The 24,354-nt window shown below is 44.3% G+C and overlaps 1 protein-coding gene across 1 annotated transcript in view; it reads right to left on the reverse strand.

The window, feature by feature from the left end:
• LOC125881764 (cadherin-6-like) overlaps positions 1–24,107 on the reverse strand; it is an 86,572-nt gene extending 62,465 nt beyond the window's left edge. Inside the window, exon 1 of the mRNA XM_049565078.1 lies at positions 23,762–24,107. The gene's annotated coding sequence lies outside the window, so the exon portion shown is untranslated. The remainder of the gene's footprint in view (positions 1–23,761) is intronic.
• Positions 24,108–24,354: the final 247 nt, after the last annotated feature.

The following is a 24,354-nucleotide window of genomic DNA, read 5'->3' on the forward strand; positions in this document are numbered from 1 at the left end:
CAACTTTTTAAAATTACATCAAAGCACCAATGAAACATCCATTTAAACAGGAAATGATGTAAGACAATGCAAAATAATGTGATGTGTCACACACTTGTGATTCCCTCAAATGGACGGCGACAAATAAGTTCCCTGTGAAGAATTTTTTAATTAAATTACATTTTTTAGGTAGAGTTTGCCAACATACTGATACAGTCAATGCTACTGGGTGGCAGTAGCTCACTCCATAGGGACTTGGGTTGGTAATTGTAGGGTCACCTGTTCAAGTCCCTGTATGGACCAAAATATGGAGCATGGACTGGTAGCTGGTGCCAGTTCACCTCCTCGGCACTCCTGAAGTGCCCCTGAGCAAGGCACCAAACCTCCCAACTGCTCGGAGCGCCTGTCATGGGCAGCCCCACTCTGACATTAAAATTTGCATCACGACACACTATTTCAGAACCACTGTTCAGTGTCATTCAACATTAACAGTTGGTCAATGCTCTTTTTGGATAACAACAGATATTTGTAGAAACAGAACTAAAGCTTGCAGGTAATCAGTGCAATCTGCCACCTTGCTACTGCTGTTTACTTCCTGTGTGAGTTGTTCAAAGATTACAGAGGTTTTGCTCAAAACTGGTGGAAATGCAGGCTGGTTCGCTGGATAATTCAAGAATCAGAGCTCATTTGGTGGGAAGGTGTAGAAAACAACATCCTTGCTCGTTTATTTGCTAGTTAGCTCTTTGTATTCTGTGTACATCATTTTTAGGTCTGCAACTAATGTATTTTTGCCTAGTTTTCTCTGCCAGGTTACAATTATAAAACATGGGAAAATCTCCAAATTCCTGCATTTGAGTAGGTGGAAAAAGAGAATGATCATTATTTTTGACTAACATTATTTACTTTTGTACAGTTTACAGATAATCTTAGCCTTTCAAACGAGTAGCCACCTCTTCAGTTTCCCAACAGTCCACTCTTCAGGTTGCTTTTGTGTCAGTGCAGCTGGTGCTATTGTTTTTGAATTGAGAGCGGATGGTTGCATGTCTGCTTTGCTGGATGACAGGGAGTTTCTGGGCCAAACCAGATGACGTCAAACTGTCTTAATGAACTTCTGCTATTCTTTAAACAAATTCAAATCCCGCTGTTTGTTTACGCCCTCGAGATGTGGTGCTGAAGTGGAACTTCAGCATCTCACAAACAGACTTGCTGAAAGTTTTTGAAATCAGATGTAGTTACCGTGACAAGACTAAGGGGCAAACGGGGAGAGAGGGAGTGAAGGAGAGGTAGAAACGTCCTGTCAGAGCAGCGTCAGCAGTCAGGCTGGGAGACTGGCCCATCCATTACGCTACCTGTCTTCCAGAGGCAGCCAAGGCATGCCCTGCTTTCCCCTTATGAGGCAAATTGCGGGCGGTTGAAGCTGGGGGTTAGGTCCCTTCTTTCTCTTTTCCCTCATGCGTTGCAGTTTATAGCACAACCCCACTCTCCCCCTCCTGCCTCCACTTCCCCATCCCCCTGCTGCTGCCTACTTTGCTTGCATAGACCTGAGCTGATATGCATTATCGCTGGGCTTTTCGCTGAAAGCCAGTCACTTTGCATGTGTCCTCTGCCTGGCTCAGCACGGGGAGGGGGAAAAAAAAGACTCCCGGGTCAACAGTGCGTGTGCTGATGGAGGCAGGTGAAAGTGAGATGGACTGTCAGGCTTCTTAATAACGCCCGTAGAGAAATAGTCTCTCAGACCACCACTCTGTACTTTCTCTAAGCCGCAACTCTCATGGCAGAAGCTCTGTTTCCTATCCAAATTTGCTACATGACTGGATGCTTTTTTCCCAGCTTTTTCTTCCCCTCTCTCTCGTATTTCCCTTTTTATTTTCCTCCCCCAACTCCCAGCGCACTCGACTTTATGAATTTACTTAATTGACGCTGGTGAGGAGCATGTGGGACTTTGAGCTATTGATTTGCTGTAGGCTTCAGCGGAGTTGGAAATACCAGTCGGTCTCTAGGGTGGACTCATGAAGCTTTCTACCTCGAGTCCCCCAGCACAAGGAAGCTGGTCTTTACAATAGATTTCTTCATAATGTCACTGTGGAAAGCTAATGCTTTCACTGTATGGAGGGCTCCGCCGTCCCTAAGGAGCGTTCGCCCCTTGACCACATTTGTCATACCCTGGAAGCCATATTGTACAGCTCCTTGCCCTGATAATTCTCTTGACAAGGGACCACGACCAGGAGTAAGTCAGCTAAAGCTTTATTTTGCTACATCAAAAAATGTCACAGCGGGTTAAGAATGCCATGGTGCCACATGTAGCCCAGTGGCTATGACAAAATGCCTGCCTCTTTATAGTTGTACTGTATGAGAGTGGAGTTGAAGAAAAGATGGAGGGAGACTTAAAGAGAATTATTGATTTCCTGCGACTTGGATCTTACTTGTAATACGGGAGAGTGGGGTCAGTTGGGACAGGGGACGATGCCTTTTTTTTTAGCAAGTTAAAAACTAACTATGCTCATACTAAGCCACACCTTCACTTTTCACTTCAAAGTGAAGACCCTCTGACTATTCCTCACATTTTATTCACAGTTTGAGAATCTACAGTATGTGGATTAACATTTGGCCTTCATCTACCATATTGTTTTTAGTTATGCCACACACAAACATATTGCTGGAAAGTCAGCCTGTTGATGCCAGTGCTGGCCGATTTAGCTAGTTCAAAGTGTATCTGTTTTTCCTGGGACAGTTGGAAATTTATTATTTGAAGTTCCTACCTTGTTACAAATAAACAAAAAGTAACTAAAAGCAAGACAAAGGCTTTTCATAGTTGAATGATTTAATTAACTTGGTTTAACTTGTGCTTTAAGTCATGTTTAGCCTGATATTTAAACTGCTAAATGAGTTAACATGTTAACATAAGACATCATAGCTCCCCAAAAGTCCAAAAGTGAAGCCAAAATGTCAGTCAGTACAGGTCATTAACCCCGCCCCCTCCACGTTAGTGGATAGAACATGTAACTTAAAACTCAAAGTACACCTCAACAATAGTTTCTATCATTTAATGTAGTGCTAATCACGCTACTGTGTATGCAAGTCAAGCCAACTTGATGTCATAATTGGCAGCAATGTGTGTCAGTTGGTCTACTCGCGGTTGATGGCACTGCTCGTGATTGGTCTGATGCTGCAGAGATCACTGATGGGCAGGCTCAAAATGAGGTCACCAGCCCAAGATGGCAGTGGCAGTTATCTGTGATATTTTCGGCGTTTTGTACAGTTGGGGTAAGTGGAGTCACGTAGTCCATTTTTTATACACATTCTATGGTTCAGACTGGTTTAATTAATAGGCCAAGTGCAAAAATGCATGAACTACATACAGACTTACATGTCAACCCCTGAGCATATTTTTCAATGTGCCACAACTACTTAACTTTTTATTAACTCTCAAGTTGTTGTTATTCTGTTTTTGTTTTGTTTTGTTATGTTCTTCAAAACAAAACAAGCTTAATAGCCTCAATAAACCTATAAGCTACATGTAGCCACCATATTGAGCTGAAATGAAAGTCGAAAGAAAGCCAAATTCCAAATCTGTAACAAGACGTTCAAATTTAGACTGCATTTTTTGTTGCAGTTTCTTTTTATCCCGGAAAGGCGGAATCTTGGGAAAATGCACTCCTTGTACATTTAACAAAATTATGCCTCTCACATTTGGATTGGGCTGTAAAGACATAATCTGTTTGCAAACACTTGTATCTGTTCAGGAATCAAAATATTTTCATTGCGATTTAAGTCGTCTTTCAGTCATATTAATACAAAAGTGTCCCAGCTGACCCCTCTCTCCCCCACTGGCCTTCACATCTACTGGCACCAAGTTAATTACTCAGATTATTAATGACAATAATGACTTGGTAATATCGCTAAGAAGCAGTCTGACAGGTCAGGAAACACTAGCAGTCAGAAAATCAGGCACATTTTAAACTAATCCCCAGTTTGGTCGCACTAAATTGGAAAGAGAAAAACAGTCCGCTGTGAACATCCATCACAGTTTACAGACTGAAGTCCTGGTTCAACTTTGACCCACCGTACTTGCTGTAATTGTGGGCACACAGTTTTATTACTAATTATTATCGACATTTCGGCTGCACTCACTTTCGCTTTTACCTTCAAATAAACCTGCTTCTTGCCCCATCAGATTTTATTGTAACAATGTCACCGTGTCTCCAGATCCCAGCAATTAACATGATGACTATAATGTTACTAAAACCAATGGAAAAACCTGCAAACCCAGGTTGTATTAAACCTGAATTTTCCTTTCAAGGAATAGAAGCAGGAACAAGACTGTGTGACCATGACAGAAGTGCCAAAAGAAAGAGTGTGTTCTTGTTCACAGCCATCTTCCTCCAACGCCTGTCGCTGGAGGTGATTTTTGAAAAGGAGCCACAGGTCTCGTCTTTCCCTGTTCGCTTTCTCAGGGAGCACCATCGTCATAATGAAGGTGTGTAATAGAACATGACACCATAATTATATTCTCCCAGTTAAGAGGCAGTGTTTACAACAAGCACAAGGCTGCCTTTATTTTCTCCCTCCTTACACACACTCACTCTCTCTTTGTCTCGCTCTCTTGCCTGCCCCGTCTTCGCTTCATATCATGTGCCATTTAATTGCATTAAAAAAAAATGCTTGATGAAAAAATGAAAAAAGTAAATTGCTTTAAATTGCCTGTCACAGATTGTGTGGAGTCGCCAAAGAGCAATAAGACTTGCGCATTGTGTTGGGTGCTGGGTAAGCAAGATTAATGTGTCTGCTGCCAATTTTCGAATGCTCCGTGATTCCATGCTCAAAGAATTGCTTGGGATAACATTTTGAATCAGGACAATTAGCTATTAAATGTATCTATTGGTTTTATCGAACACAAGACCATGAGGATAGAGACAGGGACACAGAGAGTCACACAAATGCATTTGTCAATACATATTGGATCTGGCCAGCTAATGGCCTTTCCAGTACACATGTGCCGTTACACGCAATGACCTGGGTGGCATTTTAGCCTAATCTAGACTTGGGAGTGATCTCTTAGAGTAGGCCTGCTCCTCTTCTCTCCTCTGTCTACCTCTCCCACCTTCTCTTCCTGTTTTTCTTTTTCTTTTCCCTAACGAGGGATATGAGCGACACAGCAAAGCACCCTATCGCGCCCGTTGAGCCAAAGACTTCCACAGCAACCCAGAAAGAGCCCCGGGGGTGCAATTAAAAGTGAGAGAGGAGAATGTCAGCCAGGGGGATGAGCAAGGAAAAGGAGAGGGGGTGAGGGAGGCAGGGGCGATGGGGAGGGTTGGGCATCGGTGCCACAGGTAACGTGGTCATGTTACAATCCACAAAGGAGACCCTTAAAGGCGGCTAATGTGCAGAGGTGTCAGCAGCAGGTTGCTCCACCATCTCTGCTCTCTTTGGCCTCCTCCCTCCCTTCTTCCTCCTCCTCCTCGTCCTCCTCCACACCTCATCTCAGACTCAGTTTGTTAAGAGGACCCAGCCTCAGAGTAGGTGTCATTCACAACTCATGTTATGCAGCTCGCTGGAGAAATTTACAGCTAAATCCCAGAGTGTGGTTTGGGAAAACCGTGCGCTCGACCCAAATCCGGGGCTCTCCATTTGTCTTATTGCCCATGTGGGTTAGTGGTTCACAACCGAGTTCCCAATGGCAAATGATTAAAAACTGTGTAGCTGGGTGAACGTTTGCTCTCCAAATGTGTAAAAACAAGCGGTGTGTGTGTCCCCTGTCCTTGCAGCAAAATGGACCCAGATGTCACCAAAAAAAAAAAAGTCCCTGTCAATACATATTGATCTTTTGTTTAGCTGAGAAACAGCGTCTAGACACACTGCCGCATTGTCTTGAAAATAACTTCACCCCGCACTCCAATCTGACATACAAAAGCGCACGCCTCACAGATTAAGGCGAGGAAATTGATCACTAAAAGGAGATTTCAGACAGATGGGGGATATTACCACAAAGGAAAATAAAAACTGTCTACGGATTGAGGAGGGCAAAAATCATCATCATAAAATGCCGGCGAATAAACAGCTGAAAATCCCCAGTCAAATTGGAATGCAAAGCTGAACCGAAATTCCTGACTGAATGTCAGTGCTGTAGTGCAAAACACCAGAGTCCTCTAGTCCAAATTAGGATTCAACCTACAACACTGGAATAGCACCAAGATTTAGTTAACGGTTCTCTAAGTCCCCTTTCTGCTTCTAAATAGCACATTAAGTTTCACTCCAAGATGTGTTGCCAACATTCAACTTATTCCTAACAATATCATTTAAAGGATGTTGTTAGATGTTTATCTGCAAACTAGTAACATATCTGAGGAAATATTAAGAAATACACAAGAGAACACATGGTTGGTATAAACCCTCAAAGTGTGAACTGTGTGGTTAAAGGAATACTTCAGTCTCCAAAAGATCATTTGTATATCAGTAACTCGCACAGTGTTACACTGAATTTGTGAGAAAAACTTTGGGGGGTTTTTCCGCATGCCTCTGCTGTGAACGAAGAATCCAAAAAGGTGAACATTCTTCATGAACTGAAGTCATTGGGGTCCACATTTAACAACAGCAAAACTATATCAAAAACATCCTTTTACATACTCTCACACAACTTGTTCTGTATAATCCAAGTCTCATTTATCCAGTTGTATCCTCAGTACTTTAATAACACAAGCATTTTCGGTAAAATATTACTATTTAAAGCTCCAGTGTGTAGGATTTAGAGCCATCTATTGACAGTAATGGAATATAATATTCATAACTATTTTGATGACTGTTTTATCATCATCTGATCATAGAAACCGTGTTTACGTTACCTTAGAGTGAGCCGTTTATATTTACATACGGAGTCTGCCATGTTGTTCTACAGTAGCCCAGAATGGCTACATCAAACACAAGCTTGAGATAGCTTTCGCTGTTTCATGTCAGCCACTGTAGTTCTCCTATGGAAGTTTTAGTTCTGCAACCCCCTCGCTAGATGCCGTGAAATCCTACAAACTAGACCTTTAAAACACTTCTACATAAACAATCTAGGACACAGACAAGTAGTGCAATTGTGCCGTTTGTGGAGAAGTATTTTTAATATTACAGTTTTGACTAGAATGTATATGTTTGCAAGGTACTGAGCATACGGCACAACTGGATAAATGAGACTTGGATTATACGGTACAAGATGTCTGAGAGCCTGCTCCTCATATTTTGACACTTGTCAAATTTCTCCTTTTGTATTCTGAAGCAAAAGTGGTTGGCAGATCTTGACTAAAACTTGACTTTTAGTTTCATACAAGGCACGGACACTGGTCTCCTGGGTCAAAGTCCTGTGCTTGTTAGACCCAACCGCCTTATGCAGGCTTTAGCGCTATTTATGATGCGTTGTGTATGTAATGAAGTGGATGGGTTTACAATGAAGTCTGTAGGAAGCCTGATGTGTAACCACATTGAGCTGAAATGAAACTTGAAAAAAAGCCAAATTTGAAATCTAAGTGATTCATGAAAATATAATATGTTTTTCTGAAACTGTGTAAAAGTGACATTGTAAATACAAGATGTTCAAATTTAGACTGCATTTGTTTCAATTTAAAACAAGTGTCGGTGTTCGTTTTTTAACCCGAGGAGACAGAAGTTGTACCTTTCACATTGGGGTTGGGCTGTGAAAAACTTGACACTTTCTTTGCAGATATCTGTATCTGCAAAACAACTTAACGTTGACTTTTAGTTTCACACAAGGCACGGACACTGGTCTCCTGGGTCAAAGTCCTGTGCTTGTTGGACCCAACCACTCTATGAGGGCTTTAGCACTCTTAATGCTGCATCTAGTAATGATGATGATGGGTTTACACTGACGTCTGTAGAAAGCCTGATGTGTCTTGAACAGATGCTAAAGCAGTATGTTGTCAGACTAGGCTGGTAAATGGATGTCTTGATGTAGGTTTGCTGTTGTTAAATTTAACAACAGTAAAATTACATCAAGACATTGAGGGAACCCTGTGACCTAATATACCACAAATGTTTGTCTTTTTTGGATTCTTCATTTACCGTAAAGGATTGCAAAAAAAAAAAAAAAGAAAAGTTGTACTTCCCTGAATTCAGCCTAATACAGGGTAAATAATTGATCTGCAAATGATCATATGAGGGGCTGACATATTCCTTTAACCATTGTCTGGATCATACATCACATATAGGGATGTGGGACTGTGCCTTTGACTGAATGACAGCAATCCAAACAAATTAGCTCATACTATCCCTGTCAGCGGCAGGGGTGTGCCCACAGTATTCATCCCAGTGCTCTGCTCCAGAGCTCACTGCAAACACATTACCTTGCCTCGCTGCCCAAATGCATACCAAATAACCCATATAAATCATACAATCTGGGCCAAGTCAATGAGAGCCCCCTATTTTCCCTGTTTTCTAGTTATTTCCACAGTGCCATCATTCAGCAGAGCTTGCATCACTCAGTCCGAAGCTCTAACAGCCGTCGCCGGAGTGGCCCAGTTTAGAACCCACTGAGGGCTCCTGAAGTAACCCTTCCTCTAGTGCACTTGATTTTATGTCTCCACAGCTTGGACTAAATTGAGGGTTGCCAGCTCTCCACACAGTGCTCTGTTTTTCAGCTCACTCCCTTTTCTTTCTCCCTGTTGTCACTTTGACAAAAACAAAGATGGGATTCTATGAACTTGCACCAGTGTTTATGGCTGTGTTTACCATCGAGCGGCACAGCAGCTGAAGAGGACCCTCTCAGCACATTATTTTAAAGGGTCCCTCTTCTCTGAAGTCACTCCAGATTCTCTTAGTATATTAGGGCAGCATCATTTTGTTCCAGCTCCAGTGCCAAATAATGACTTTCAGCCCTGAAATATGGTTTTGAACTGTGCCATCATAAACAACAGAGACTCTCACTTTTTAGCGTGCAGTTTCTGATTCCACTTCTCAGAATTAATTGACTAAATGGGAGCTTAAAGTCATTATCTCCCCTTGCCAGTTTCTCCAATCCTGCGCTAGGGGCTAATAAATGGAGGTTTGATTTCGCTAAATGTCCTCTCGCGAAGATTAATAATGCCTAGTACCCCGGTGGCAAACAGATGTGGTCATCCTTGCTCGACGGCAGAACAAATGGGCATGAGACATCCTCGCACATAAAGAGCAAAGAAATAATAGCTTAATGGCATTCATCCGGTGACACCTTTGCAGATGAGACATCCTCGGTTGTTTGCTTTTCCTGTGTGTTCACCGGAGCACATGTTTTGTCACCAGCCGCCGTGTGGTCTGACACAGCTCTCTTCAGAGGCACTGACAATGGCAGAGGGGGGAGGGATGGGAGGATGGCGGAGGCTCAATGGAGGGGTCTGGCGGTTTCCTGCTTTCCCCACTGTGGCCTTTGTGGTGATACACTGGTGGTTATGGGAGCCTCCGACTCTATGCAAATCAGTGTTTGCTTCCCAAGTGTTTGTGTGTGCCATGTGCAGTCAAGCACGAGACTCTGTTTTTTTCTGTACATTTAGCCCTGAACAATCAGGAGCAAAAGGCCAGAGCTGCATCAATGCAGGAATATTATTCACATTAAATCACAGAATTAAAATATGTTACTTCTATATCAATAATGTTGTTTACCTCTTGATAATATTGCCCTACCAGGATATTAGATCACACTGCAGCCGCTGTTTCTTAAATGAATAGTGCGTCTCTGGAAGCAGATGCATTGATTGGCCTACACAAAGGTCAAACTTGGTGCAGTGAATTGAAAATCAGTGAAGGAGTTGTGTTCCCACGTTCGTCTCAGCCTCCCGTTGTGACAATTACATGAGAAGGAACGACATGGAAGCACATTTCCATCCAGGCGTATATTGACTGTAGCAGTGGGTCAGCAGCATGACAGCTACAAACACAATTGTCACACAACACTAAATAATACATGGAGCTAAAACAAAGACACTGCACACCTAAAATATGGCCCTAATAAAAGGCTGCACAGACGCAGTGTGTCTCTCCCCTCGACTAAGACTAATGACCTTTCCTCGAAGCCCACCATAAAATAACACGGCGACAGTTAGGAGCACCTGTTTTTACATTATTAATACCGGAGTCTTCACACACACTCAAAAGCTAGAGACGAGCCCCGACACTATGGCTTTTGACTGTTCTTAAATTGGACAAAATTCTCTCAAACTGCACCCAACTAAAACCACTGAGGCATTCGAGTGTTAAGAAAGCCATTTGTCACAGGCAGGACTTCTGCCAGGGTATCAGCCCAGCCTCGGGATAAAAAACAAATGAAAATAATACAAATTGCATGAATGCCATTCAAGAATAAGTCACACAATTTGTGATGCTATCTGAATTCAAATGCCTTGTATAAATACATATTTCGTTAGCAAAGCTCCTCAAGAAATGAAAGGGGGGGGATTTGCTGGCTTTTCATTCTTTGCCGTACATTTTGAAAAGATCATGCAATACTAACAGTGGTGCCCCCAGAAATTTTCCAAAGTGGTGGCCACTGAAAATCTTGGGGTGGCACACCAAAACCAAAAGCCATAACCACTATCTGACGTGCATTGACTGATACTGGTATAGTTAACATTTTGAATGTTTAAATGTGTAATGTATCCACACAGGTTAGGTGTTTTGTTGTTCTTCAAATACGCTGGCTGTTCTTTTCCTTAAAAACACAAATAATTATACAGTTTTATTTTAAAGGTGTACATTGATTGTAGGGAACAAAAAGCTTATTGGGACAAGCCTTCTTAAACTTGCTCTGGGTCTGCCTCGAAGCCACCTACCAGCTGGATGTTCTAGGAAAAAATCTAATGGGAGGTGCCAAGAAGGCATCCAAATCAGATGCCTGAACCAAATCAGCTGGCCCCTTTCAACACTGGCTCCTCACCCTGTCTCTAAGACTGAGCCCCGCAACCCGTTGGAGGAAACTTATTTCGGCTGCTTGTATTGGAGATCTCATTCTTTTGGTCATTACCCAAAACTCATGACCATAAGTGAGGGTCACAGCGTAGCTGGACCTGTAAATGGAGCTCAGCTCCCTTTTTACCATGACGGTACAGCGCAACACCCGCATCATTGCTGACGGGATTATATATCTCATCACGTGTTCCTGGGAGGACCTCGGGATCCCCCAGTAAGAGCTGGAAAGTTCCTGGGGAGAGGGATGTCTGGAGTACATTGCTCAGCCTGGTGCACCCACGACCCAGCCCCAGATAAGCAGATGAGAATGGATGGATGGATGGATGGATGGATGGACGGACGGACGGATGGATGGATGGAAGCTTTCTCAAGTTTAGGGTTTACCCATTTTCATTCAGATATCTTAAGGTGAGAGTACAAGGGACTTTTGAAAATGGCCATGCCAGTTGTTCCCTCTCCAAAAGTAAGCCTTAATTTGGAGCACTATTTACCTTCTTCCTGACAAGTTATGCCAACACAGTTGGTGCCACGGATGCCTTAAGCTGTCTAGTTTTCACAAAATACCATTACCTCCACGAGCGCACAACGGCCTCTTAAAGACAGCCGTGTCAGCCTCCAATTATTTTAGCAAGGGGGACAGTGGGGGACCAGCAATTGTATCAGAGTGGCCATGCCCCCCCCCCGGCCCCCTCTTGGGGACACCACTGAGTATTGCTGCTAAAATAAGGATATTTCTGCACCGTCCTCAATCCAGGCACGTCAAAAGGGATCGGGGCGTTGTCTGAGATGAACAACAGACGGCCATGATCTCCTCTGACCTTAACTGTGACTCATGTTTATTTACCTCGGCTAGTTATCCCTGAGGGACAGCAGCCTCATCATTGAAATGAGCGCTGTGATGGGCTGTTTTTTTATTGCCACTCCTGGGAACGGACAACTCTAATGAACAAAGAAGCCTGATTGATCCAGGTTAGCATTTGATTCCCGAGCACTGCCGAGACACACGATTCAATACGCTGGCATGCCACTGGAGCACCCCTTGAACTTTGCTGTACACACATCTTTAATCACACTCACCTTTTCTCGTGGCTGGTGTGACTTCCAGCTTATTTGTAATTACCAAGCTCCTCGGGGGGGTTGGCTGAACAACAGGCCTGGCCATAGGTCACGGAGAGACACTGTAGCTGGCCATATGGGCTCCGGGCCCAGGGGCAGAGAGTGGGTGGACGCCGGCTTTGGCACCGGCAAGTTACCAGAATGGTCGGAGCAGGGGATTGAATTATTCGGAGACAGGAGACAGCCTTATCGAGCGGCGGCCACATTGCACTGACGTTTTCACCCCAGTTTCTATTTCCCATTTCACACTTGGACTATTGCCAGATAGGATATGTTCAGCCACCTCGTTTTACCCCCAGATTCAAAATCGCCAGCCACCAGTCAAAAGAGGGTATAGTGCGTTATCTATCACCACCGCACCACCCTCCTTTCTATCCCCAAACCCTCTTGTGCCCCCCTCCTTCCTCCCCTGTTGTCGCCAGCGCAGCAACAGCACGGTGTTATTACAGATAAACAATCAATACTGCATTAACGTGTCCACGGAGGCTACCTGGAGTTAAACAGGCAGACGAGGAAAATAATTCAACCCGATGTCATGGGCGGACTTCAAGCAACTAATCTTGCTCATGAACCGATATATATGTGTATTGAAAATTCAGGCCACTTTCTTTCATTATCCTCAGCCATCATTTCTTTGTGTTTGAGGTCGCCAGATACATTCCTTTTCCTTCCTCTCCTCACTGGTCACAGAACGAAACCGCACTGCATTAAAGAAGTAATACCCTACTTTATAGCAAAGGTGACCATGGATATTGGAGAGCAGGGACCCATACGATCGATTTGGAGCGAGGAATGGAAATTTTAACATGATTCCCAGCCAGGCATTTTAACTCAGGAGTATTGGACCCCTCTCTTTTGATGACTGCTTCCAATCCAACTCCATTTCAAAATTTGGATGACGTCTTTATTTAAGGGAAGGGCAGTGAGAGAGGCGAGCCCTGGTGCCCTCTTGTTGGCTGTGTGGTCCTATTCCCTTCTTTGCGAGGCTTGTATGCAGCAAATTTGCATCTACATTCCCAATGCTGCCTCTGAAAAAGGCTTTTTGTTCAGAACCTCTGTGAAAAAATGAAAACAAAGGCGTTCTTATGAGGAGGCCCAACAAATAGTCCCTGCCGCTCCCTCTCAGACTGGAATTAAATACTCCTCATTCCATCCTCATTCATTAGCCCCCACGCCCACAGCCCGAACACCGTACGGGGGTATAAAACACCTCACACGCACGCACACAAAATAAAGGAGTTGGACTTGGCTGAATGATTGCGGAGACTGTTTACTAATACTGCTGTTCACTCTGCTTTATTACAGAGTGCCAGGCTTTCCATTACTGCAAAGGGAGAGAGAAGGGGGGGGTGGGAGCAAAGGGGGGGAGCGGACGAAGAGAAAGGAGTGAGAGGGAGAGAGACTGCCAATGTCAGATTAAAAGAAGAAGAAGAAAAAAAAAGAATGGCTCAGTTGATTTACACCTTCATTACTCTCCCCTAACTCTGCTTATTGCAAATCATGATGCTGCTTTATGAGCTGAATCCTCTATTACGACAAGGCCGGGAAGACGGTGCTTTAGTCCATAAAGCAACCGTACAGTAACCGCCACCCGGCAGCACCCGATCCACTCATCCTACCACCCAGCTGCCAGAGGGGAAGGGAAGCAAGACAGAGACCGAGCCGCTGCCGAAACTCGTTCCGAGATGCAAACCCCCTCAGAACTCGCTCATTTGTTTGCTCGCTGTCCCTTTCCCTGGCCTTGTGCCCGTGGACAACACACCCAGATTTCTCAAAGCCAGGTTGTCAAGGAAGTTAGTGGGCGCACAGCTCTGTGGCTACGTTGGGAAGGAACTCACAGCGAGTGTTTAGTGTTAAGTGAGCGGTGCCATGTTTAAGTCAACAAACATGTAAGGCGCTGGAGGTGTGTGTTTACCATCTCCCCACCGCTGTGTGATGAGGTGCTACTGATGCGTTTACTCGAAGAGCTTTGTGTGTTTAGATAGAACAGAATGTTGTTTTTTTTTTACTTTTATTTATCGAACCAAGGGGAGGTCTTAGGAGCACGCTTGCACTTTTTTTCTCGCAATGATTAAATTTGTGTGTGTGTGGTGAGCAGGTCCAAGAAGAAACGCTGGGGGAAGCCAGGTGCAGGACCTAATAAATCAGCAGATAGGCTGAAGCGTGTAGGTGAGCACGGGTGTCAGTGTGCTGATGTAAACAGGGCGCGGGTGCGTTAAGACACACTGGATGGAGGTTTGTTATGTGTATGTAACACGCTGCTCCGGCCTGGCCTGTCTGACTCCCATCTGGAACAGGGTTGACAGAAAAGTTGACAGATGCTTCGCCAACGTCCATTATTTATGAGACTGAGGAGATCCACACTGCATTTCACAAGTGTCTGCTTCTGCTACTGTAGGTCGAGTTCTGACATTGTATTCCGTGTGTGCCCGCACATACACACATCCGCTTACTTCCTCATGTCTGTGGTGGAAGCTGATGAGTGAATACACAGGTCCACCTTTTTTTTTTTTTTTTTTGCACGTTTGCACCAATGCACAAGTGTGTGCTTACGTATTTGTGTTTGCACATTCACTCCAGACCCAAGTAACCACTCCACCTGCCTCTGTGAGTCTAACCCTTGACCCCTGGAGTGTCATTAAATCCCTGCTAGACAGGCAGCCCTTCAGCTCCTGCATGGAGGACTGTACACCAGCAGACTCCGGCTCTCTTAAAACCCACTTAGAGGCTTACAGCTGGGAGGCCCGACCATCCGATTGAATTAAGGCTATGATTAATTGAATCTAGTGGTGAGTAACTTGAGTGACTGATGTCTCATAGGACCAAAGGTCTAGACACAATGCTTCAGAATAAAGCTATAGTCATTTATTCAGTGACATCACAGGCAGTTTCAGTACGCCTCAGGCATGGATGGTTGCCTCTAATATTATTGCTTGGAGTGCTGCTTTAAGCCCAATACTACCGGCAGCACTGCTGCTGCTGCTCAGCGTGCCAATGTTAATAAGAGGCACAATATAATTAATACAAATGGAATGTTTAATGCAATTTTTCCATTTCAAAGAAATTCCCCCGGCATCTTTCCCAACAACGAATTCAACTCTTTTGCATTGTCCTCAGGCAAACAATAACCCAAGTTTGGCATTACCTTCATTAGATCAAACTCAATTATTGCAGAGCGCTTGCAGCTCCTCTGGCGCAGGGGCTGCCTGCTCCAGCAACTTGAAGGTCCTCTGGCAGGTCCTGCCCCATTTGTCTTTGATGGACAGCGGCGTGAAACAGTAATTGGAGGCCTGTGAGACCCATACACATCCGTTTGTCAGTTATTCATGTCAGAGCACAGTGTTCAGCTGTTGGGGTTCTCAAAGAATGACCTTTTCTCAAAGGGGACAGGTTTTCCCCACTGTCTGAGAGACACCCTGGGAATTATTCAGCCCAGCACAGTACTGCGCTGTTATTACTGTGTGTCCCATGTTGCTGCAGAAAGCTTGTATTGTGTCCTTCCCTGAGGAATATACAGTCCCCGCACGCTTTGATTCGCCAGGTAGTTTGTGCGGGAGGTCTTTTTATTTCTCTCTTTCACAATGAACCATCCTAATGTTTTGAGAAGTAGCAGAACAATGGCAGAAACCTCTCTTTTTCACTCTGGGGATTGAAAGTAAATAGGACCTTTGCTGATGTGTTTGCCTGTTCATTTACAGCACCTTAGAATACAGCTTGCACATTGTACCTCGATGGAGGAAAAAAAGAAAAACTCACAAAGGCATTCTGCAGGACAATAGCGCAGCGGAGGAAATGGGTGCACAATGGAGTCCAGATATCATTCACAACATAGACAGGAGACCATTATCCACAGAGGGAGGGGCCCATCTGAAGGTGACAGGTTTGGGAGACGGAGGAATTGTGTGCGCTACGTTGCCACCAAGACAACACTCTCCCTGAAGCCTAACCTACGAGGACAGGTTTTTGCAGCGCCGATGTCCGCTGGGTTGAGGTGTTACACGTCATCTGCAATAACCTGGATCATTACTCCTGGAGGCTGTTAGAGGGGAAAATCACATCACTCTGCTTTCACCGCTGCCAAGAAAAATTGACACGCTAAAAGTCACACAAAGGCGCACCTCAATATGCACACGCACGCACAGAAGGCCCACAAACAGCCTCGACGGCATCACCATCTCTCCTCGCACTTGCAAACAAATACACACAGATGTAATCACACACCTGTAATCTATCACATACTGTCAGGGATGTCTGGGGGGTTAACATACCAAGTGGCATCCCAGCAGCGTCCCACCAGCCAGTGTTGCCTGAAGCTGACAGCTCTCACTGCGGCTGCCTTGCAGGAGTAAAGTAAGCATCATTATCGCCTTCTCTCTTGCCATACCTCTCTCTAGTTGGAACAAGCATAACGTTCTCCCAAAGTCTCCCCTTCTTTTATCCACAACCCGACCCTTTTCCCTTCACCGCCGACTCTGTCTTCATTGTACTCCAGTCAGGCGCTAATGCTCCTTGTCCTGTGGCTGGACTCTCTGATCTCCTATTACCCTCTCGTCATCCGACAGTCAATATTATCCCCCCCTTTTCCTGACCAATCCTCCCCTCTCCTTCCCTTTGCTTTCACAAAAGTCTCAAAAGTCAGACAGACAATGTTGCCCCCCCCCCCTTCACTCCTTCATGCACTTGCTCGTCTTCCATACACTTATTAACTGGCTGTCATGTTCAGCAGCCTTCCCCCAGACAGTGTTTAGCGTTCCTCAGTCCACTTACTGCAGCCAGAGTTAAGCCTCTGGGCTTTGCACAGACAGGAATCCAACTAGAGGGGAAAGGCAGGACCTGCAGACATGATCTGTCTGCTGCACTCACTCACACTCTTCCTCCTGCACTAGCTACCTCGAGCCAGGACCAAAACACACACATCATACAAGACGTTACATTTGGGATGTTTTTTTTCTGCCCTGTAGGATAACATACGGTAGAAGAGGAGCAGATGACCAGATTAGGGGAAACTGAAATAACACACTTTTTTCTAAAATAAAAACTGATCGTTTACTTAGGGTTGAAGGATGGAAACTTAGACAGAATTCCCCATTTTGACTGTGACAATGAACTGAAAAAGTTTTTCCTAAAGATAGCATATTTTCCTATCACTATACTAACATTACATAACTTTCTCTCAAGTTTTAGTAGTTCCATACATGCAGACACCTCACAGTAGGGATGCTTGATAAGACTAGTAGGTCGTCGTTATCTGCAGATATCGGCATCAGCCCAACATGACCATTTCTGCCCATGTAACAGGCCCATAAGAGGATGCTTTAATTATGTGACTTTAATTAGCGGAAATAGGTCAGATTTGCCCTGGTTTTATTGTCAGGAGCGTCTAAAGGAGAGCATCATCCAGGGCCGTTAAAGGAGGATGGATTTCACAGTTTTATTTGAAAATGTTGAATAAAAATAAGTACAGCATGTTTAACATGTAACTCAAGTTGCCCAGTGAATGTTTATTTAAAAAAAAAAATGTATTTAATGTCTACACCTGCCAGTGGGCCATCACATTAAGATTAGGCAAAACAATATGATAATTCCGCTACAAGAGAGACTCAGTGTTCTCTGCAATTAGGTGGAAATTGGCAATCAGCCAAAATGAGTTGGAAAATATCGGCATATTGTGGCCACGCCCTTATTTATGTGTCACTTTAAGATTTAATAACACGTAAACAGGTGAGTTATAAAAACATTCACCTGCCATACAGTTGTGTCACAGAGGAGTTAAAAAAAACAGAAAATATTCACATTAAGAGTTGAGATCAGAGAATTTTAACTTTTTTTCCTGAAAAACTTAAACTGATTAATGGGTTATCAAATTAGTTGGTGTTTAATTTAATAGCTGACGACTAAACGATTAATCATTGCAGCGCGTACTTTTCCCCACAGGGCATAAAATCTATGCAAGCAAGATGCGAGAGCATCTTAAAGACTAATTTTTGATCAAGTTCATTCTTCATTTTACATTTTTTACCTCTGCTAAGGAAGTTGTATTGTCACCTCTGTGAGTTAATCTGGACGTGAGCAGGGTGTCGGAAAAAATCATGACACAAATTTCCATGAAATTTGGTGGGGAGATCAGCCTCGAGCCAAGGACCAGTTGATTAGATTTTGATAGTGATCTGGATCTGTGATTTCCACTATTAGATGATTATTGCCCCCCCCCCCCCCCCACATATTGGATACAGAGATTTAATTCCAAATCCAATCCAAACCCTAACGTTACACTCGCAGGGTCAAGAAATCGATTTCACCTTAAATTTAAGAAAGAGGGAATGTTCGACGTCCTTGAGGGTGGCTTCCTTCTAGTTTTTCTGCTCACATTTTAGATGACACCCAAACAGAATTCGACTCCCAGGCTCAACTCCGCATTGTGTGGTAGCTACAATACCAGATTTGTCATCTGCCCCTTCCTTCTCCTCCCTCCCCTTCCTGGGGCAAATGGTGTAAGAAATGAGACGTGGCTGGTGGATATACTTTCATGCCCCTGCTTTACCAGTGTCATTTCGGCAACTCTGAAATTGTGCCATGGTCTACGGGGCTTTGTTGTAAATCACTATCTCCCACTGTCAGACTGCAGTCTGCTGTACACTGTGGATGCCTGGCTTTCCGCTGCCTCCTGGGTGACTAATATATCTTGTTAAATTGTGCTGAGAAGCGTGCGGAGAACTGTACACCTTCACTCTTTGTACCGTGTTTGTTTGCTTGCATTTGTGCCTGTGTGTGCTTGTGTGTGCCTATACTTCAAAATGTGTGTTCATCTGCGTGTGTGTCTACGTTTTGTGACTGAATAGGTAGGTGGGGATGTTACTTTTGCAAATATGTTCACTAAACTCCACAAGTCTGTCAGGCTTTGTTGGTAATTCAGTTAGATTGCTATTCGGCCAGCTTCTGCTCACCACCACAGTATCGGAGTTGTGAAGCTATCTCTCAGCCACTTCATAATTAGAAAAGCTGTGGAGCCAAGCCACAGTTTGAGGGGGAAGAAGGAGAAAAAAAGCTGTTGGCAGACTGCATTATTCAACATTGGCAGCAATTTACTGTCTCCCACCCCAAAGACATGAATCTAAGTGATTTCATAGTCACATCCGTCCTAGTGTGCCATACTGTATAAAGCTGGACTCTTCTCTTATCGCCGCTCTTAAGCCATGCACTGTGTACTATCAGCTTCATCCAGCTCTATACATTCCAGCCCAGTCGCCAGTAGAAAATGTTGGCACTGTATGTTTCTGCAAACCATGAATACCTTACATTTGTATGTTTCATATGTATCGTGACAGCCTTTATAAAGTGATGTTGTATGTCAGCTGACTTTGTCATCGGGAGGTGGAAGGGATGGTGGATGGAGTGACACCTAGGCCAGACATCTGGCAAGACCACTGTGGACCACTGTCCAAGACCAACACACAAAACTGGTTCTGTTCTTTTAGTAACCCCTCACTAATGGCTTTTTTCCACCAAGAATAATGGCACAAACTGCTTTTTTCTTCCACTGAGACATCACTGCATTTCCTTCTGGGATTGTCCATTGTCTTAGGAGTCATTGCTGCATTTCAAGCCGCTTTTTAGCCAACCAAACTTTTTGTGACCAATCGGTTTTCCAGTAGCTTTTTGCCACCAAACATGTTCATTTCTTGTGATCCCTCACTGTTTTTTTTAGGGACATGTGGCTGTTTTTCTACCGGGGATAGTGCCACAAAAAGTGGTTGTTTTTTTTTTTGCGTGTCATCCTTGACTTTCCGGTCGCTTTTTAGCCACCAATCATGGGTGCTTTTTAGTGACCTGTTGCTGTTTTTCCACTGGAGATAGTGCCACAAAAAAATGTTTAATTTAATGAGTCATCCCTGACTTTCCAGCGGCTATTTAGCCACCAAACATGGATTTTTTTTTGTGACCCCTCTCTAATTGCTGTTTTTCCACCAGATTTAGTGCCACAAAAAGCTTTTGTTGTTTCAGTGATGCACCGCTGTGTTTCCTTCTGGGGTACTGCCATCAAAGGTAGTTGTTTTTAGCATCACTGTGTTTGCAGCGTCATTTAGCCACCAAACATGGGTTTTTTAGCAACCAGTCGCTGTTTTTCCACCGGTGATAATGCCTCAAGAAACAATGTTTTTTCACAGGACATTGCTGTCTTTCCTTACAACATGGTGCCATCAAAAGCAGTTGATTTTGAGCCAGCAAACTTTGGGTTCTTTTGTAACCTGTCACTGTTTTTCAACAAGGGAATATTGCCACAAAAGCAGTAGTTTTAAGCCAAAACATAATCTCTTCCTAACCATAACCAGATGGCTTTTGTGCCAAAACCTAACCACATCCTAATTAAAGCACTGTTGAAAAATAAAGAAATGTGAAGTTGCAACATATCTGCTACATGAAAATGTAAAGATGTGATGTATCTGCTGTTCGCAGAAATGTGCAGTGCCAACCTTTTTTCTGGAGACTGGGTTGTACTCTCACACAGCATATGCTTCATATCTCTGTCTTACCACTTTGAAAATAGATTTATGAGTATATTTTTGTGTAATTGGTGTTCTCCCGCACAAAGCAGGGAGAGATAATTACCCATTGTTAAGTGAGGTGTAAATTGTCTGATCCGTGTGTATTTATCTTCTCAGCACACAGAGAGCAAAACAGGCCTTTTTGGGGGATTTAGGCAGACTCTACAGCGACGTTCTACTCTCCTGGCCTCCGTCCAGCTCTCAAATCCCTTTTGCTGAAACCTGTCGAGAAACAGCCTCGCCATGGCTTAAACGTATCCCGTCTAATTCTAATGTCTTTTTTAGTCATAGCAAATTCAATCTAGGACTAAGGTTGACCTTCGGAGAGAAGGTGACGCTGGCCCCCGCCAATAGTGGATTTAACTAGAAATAGGCAGCACGGTTTCTGTCTCTATGTGTTGGTGGTTGAGAAATATGTCTTTCCTTATTTTGGTTTCTGTGCAATTATGGTTCTGACTGCTCCGTAAATAGGCGTCTCTGAAGGGAATCTGTCTCATTAGTAAGGAGCAGTTATTAAGTTGCCATTGTGCCTGCAGGAAATTTGCTCTAATGGTCACAAGACGCCTCGAGAAATAAAAGACAATGTCACTGTAGGGGGGGCAGAAAAAGAAAAGTCAAATCCGCCATTCGTCACCAAGTGGCTAGGCAAAAGTCTGTGCTGTACAGCAGGGGCATTGTTCTGGAAAAAGAAAAGAAAAAGAAGAGAAGAAAGGAAGGAAGGAAGCCCAGTTGGCTGGCACTGACAGTAGCAACTCCAGATAAATATTTGGCACAAGAAAATCTTAGGAGGAATCCCGTAACACACGCAGTACAAACAACGTCATGATTTATTATCACATCATGCAGACCGTGACTAATGCACTCAAACAATCAAGGTGCATCTAGTGAACTACAATGCCCAGGGGTGCTCTCTGCCACAAACATTCATAAGCGAAGCACATACGTATTAGAGCCACTCGCTGTGCACGCAGGCTCAACAAATGTCCACAAGTACCCAAGCGCACACATGGGAGGAGGAGAGAAGGCCATAGACATTCCCATAGGGGATTGGAGTTTGCTTCAGCGCCGGCCACCGGGATATGATTTTATTAGCTCCAGATGCTGCTGAAGAGAGGACTAGAAACGCTCAATATTATGAGCAGGACACATCAAAATGATGCTGCCCATCTGGAGCACAAATAATGTAATCAACTCGGGTCACCGGTCAACATCGTCTGGCCGTCGGGTAAACCCACCATCCTGTGACGTCACCGCTCACAGGGACAGGCTGAAGCCGGCCAGCAGATTGAGACTCCAGCTTTTTGGAATATCCCCTAAGCTGATGCACATGACCCGCGGAGTGAAGATATTTGGGAGAAGAGAAAGATGAAATGTGAGCGACTGTCTATTGTAATCTGAGCTCTGCTTTAAAACATGCAGATGGCTCTGATGTGTCTATTCCCCTGCCTGTCAAATCAGTTCTGCAGTGTTTCTCTGCATGTCTTCATACGAAGGGCTTGCACAGCTCGGACCATAAACACACTGCTGTACTGTATGTTCCCCACACACATGCTCTCACACACATACACACACACACACACACACACAGGAACTCTATTTGCAGAGCCTTTAAATATTCAGTACCTGCCGTGTTTTCTGTATGACTTTGATCAGCCACAGATTCTACTCTGTCCCTTTCATCTCTGAACTTCAAAACCAGCGTATGAAAAACCTGGACCACAAAACCTGTTCTGGTTCAGACAATCTCTGTTCACCAAGCTGCTCTCTGCCTTCTAAAAACAAGCAGGAAGTTGTTCCAATTAAAAAAAACAGAAAGAAAAACAAGCAGCGAAGTTAACCTACCCTCTACAAATGTAAAGCTTCGTTCTCAGAGCCTACATGGTTGCCCAATCTCCCCTGATGCTCACAAGTCCTTGTTTGTAATTTAAAAAGCATGTGCGCAGAGGAGTGATTATTGTGGAATATCCCCTGGGTAGTTTGAAAACACCCCCAAACAACTTCTTGGCCGCCTTCAGGCATATTACCTCAGGCTTACATTGAGCCAGTGCAGTAACTACCATGGAGCAATCTGCAGGCAACAGGAAGGACAGTAAAACTTTCTCCTAAATTCAATTTTCAAGATTGCACAGTCCAGTTAGATTCACCACACCTCTGCTCCCTTCCCTCTGTCAATACCTGCAACTTTTGAGTAAAGGAGCCAAGTTAATTCTTTTATAGCCCTGCCCTGCATTATTCAGCGAGCCCCATTAAATATTCACAGCCACATCACTGATATCATCTTGTAGTCAATAACGCTAGAGGACATGTTGTTTTAGCAAACTTGAGTCAACTCCAGGACTGTTTCCCCCCTCCACACCCAAATCAAAAAAAAAAAAAAAGAAATCGGGTGAAAGGCCTTTCCTTTTTTTAACAGCAAGCACAAAAAAGGCAGCAGGGCATCACAGCGCGACTGCAGGCAACCACAGATAGACAGTCATCCGCCTTTATCGGAGCACGCTGTCCCACCTGCATCGATTCGCAATCCCGTGGATTTGCCACTGGCTGCAGCAAGATCATCGGTGGGGAGGGAGGGGAAGGAAAAAACATCCACTGATTGATTCAATAGAGCGTTAGAGAGGCCTGAAGTTTTAGAATAAAATAAGGCAAAGGTGCGTTTAGAGGAGCTCGGGCCCGCATCACTTCTCCTGCGCGGCGGGGCAAAGCGTACTGCGTCGAGCAGGACCTCTGTACCGGAGGGGCACGTTGCCTTTTACATCGGCACATGAATGAGAATTACGCACGGAGCCGTTTAACAGAATACAAAAGTTGATGAGCCCGTTTGCAGTCTACTGACCCCCCGATATAAGTTGAATGAATCGGCTGTGGACATTAATAACTTCCGATTCAAACTCATTTCCAATTCAAAGCCCGGAGCCATTCCAATAATTAGCGCGTTTGGATTCTGCTCCGCTAGCGATTTCATTACAATGTACACAAGAAGAGATGAAGCTCTTATATAAGCAACTATTTTTCGCATTAATATGTGTGTTAGAGCAGCCCAGAATAACCCGGCTCGGACAATTCAAAACGCCGCAGAAAGATAAGAAGAAGAAGAAGAAGTAGTAAGTGTTGTCTGCTCGGGCGGCGAAATGTGCCACAAATGAGAGCATTTTCCACAGCGGACAGAAGTTGAAGGCAAAAGAGCCGCTCACCTTATAATGAAGTTTATTCTAGGAGGATATTTTTTCCCCGGGTTGTGGAGGCGCACGTCGGAGCCGAGTGTATCCGTTCACTGCAGCTTTTGTTGCCCGTTGTTCCACCTCAACTGCGCGTCTCAGTCGCGCTGCATCACTTCTCGCTGTGGATGTCAGGGAGGCTGAAAGGCTGAGGGGACTCAACCCTCCCATTGGCTGCCATTCACAAGTCCCCAGCAGAACACGGCGTAAAAAAAAAGGAGGAGAAGGGGAGGAAAAAAAAGAAAAAGAAAAACACGACCGATAAAAAACAAAAGGGAGAGGGGAGAATGGGAGATTAGTGCTCCGGTGGGGCTGCGTTTCAACTGCCATGCGATGTTCAAGTTTAATAATAAGAGCCAAGTGTTTTTGTGCACGCGCGTTCTTTACATTTGCATAATCCCTGATTAATAGTTGCAAAGTCAGAGGTTGAGTGTGGGTTTGAATCAATCAATAAATGGTTATTTTTGTAAAAGCCTCCTGTTAAGACTCGGTGCTTGGTTTGAAACCTTGGAAACCATGGATCATGTGTGATTACAATGGCTGATTAAATTTGGGCGCCTCTGTATGAG

The sequence above is a fragment of the Epinephelus fuscoguttatus genome, linkage group LG21, assembly GCF_011397635.1.
Source record: "Epinephelus fuscoguttatus linkage group LG21, E.fuscoguttatus.final_Chr_v1".
Classification (NCBI taxonomy): Eukaryota; Metazoa; Chordata; class Actinopteri; order Perciformes; family Serranidae; genus Epinephelus; species Epinephelus fuscoguttatus.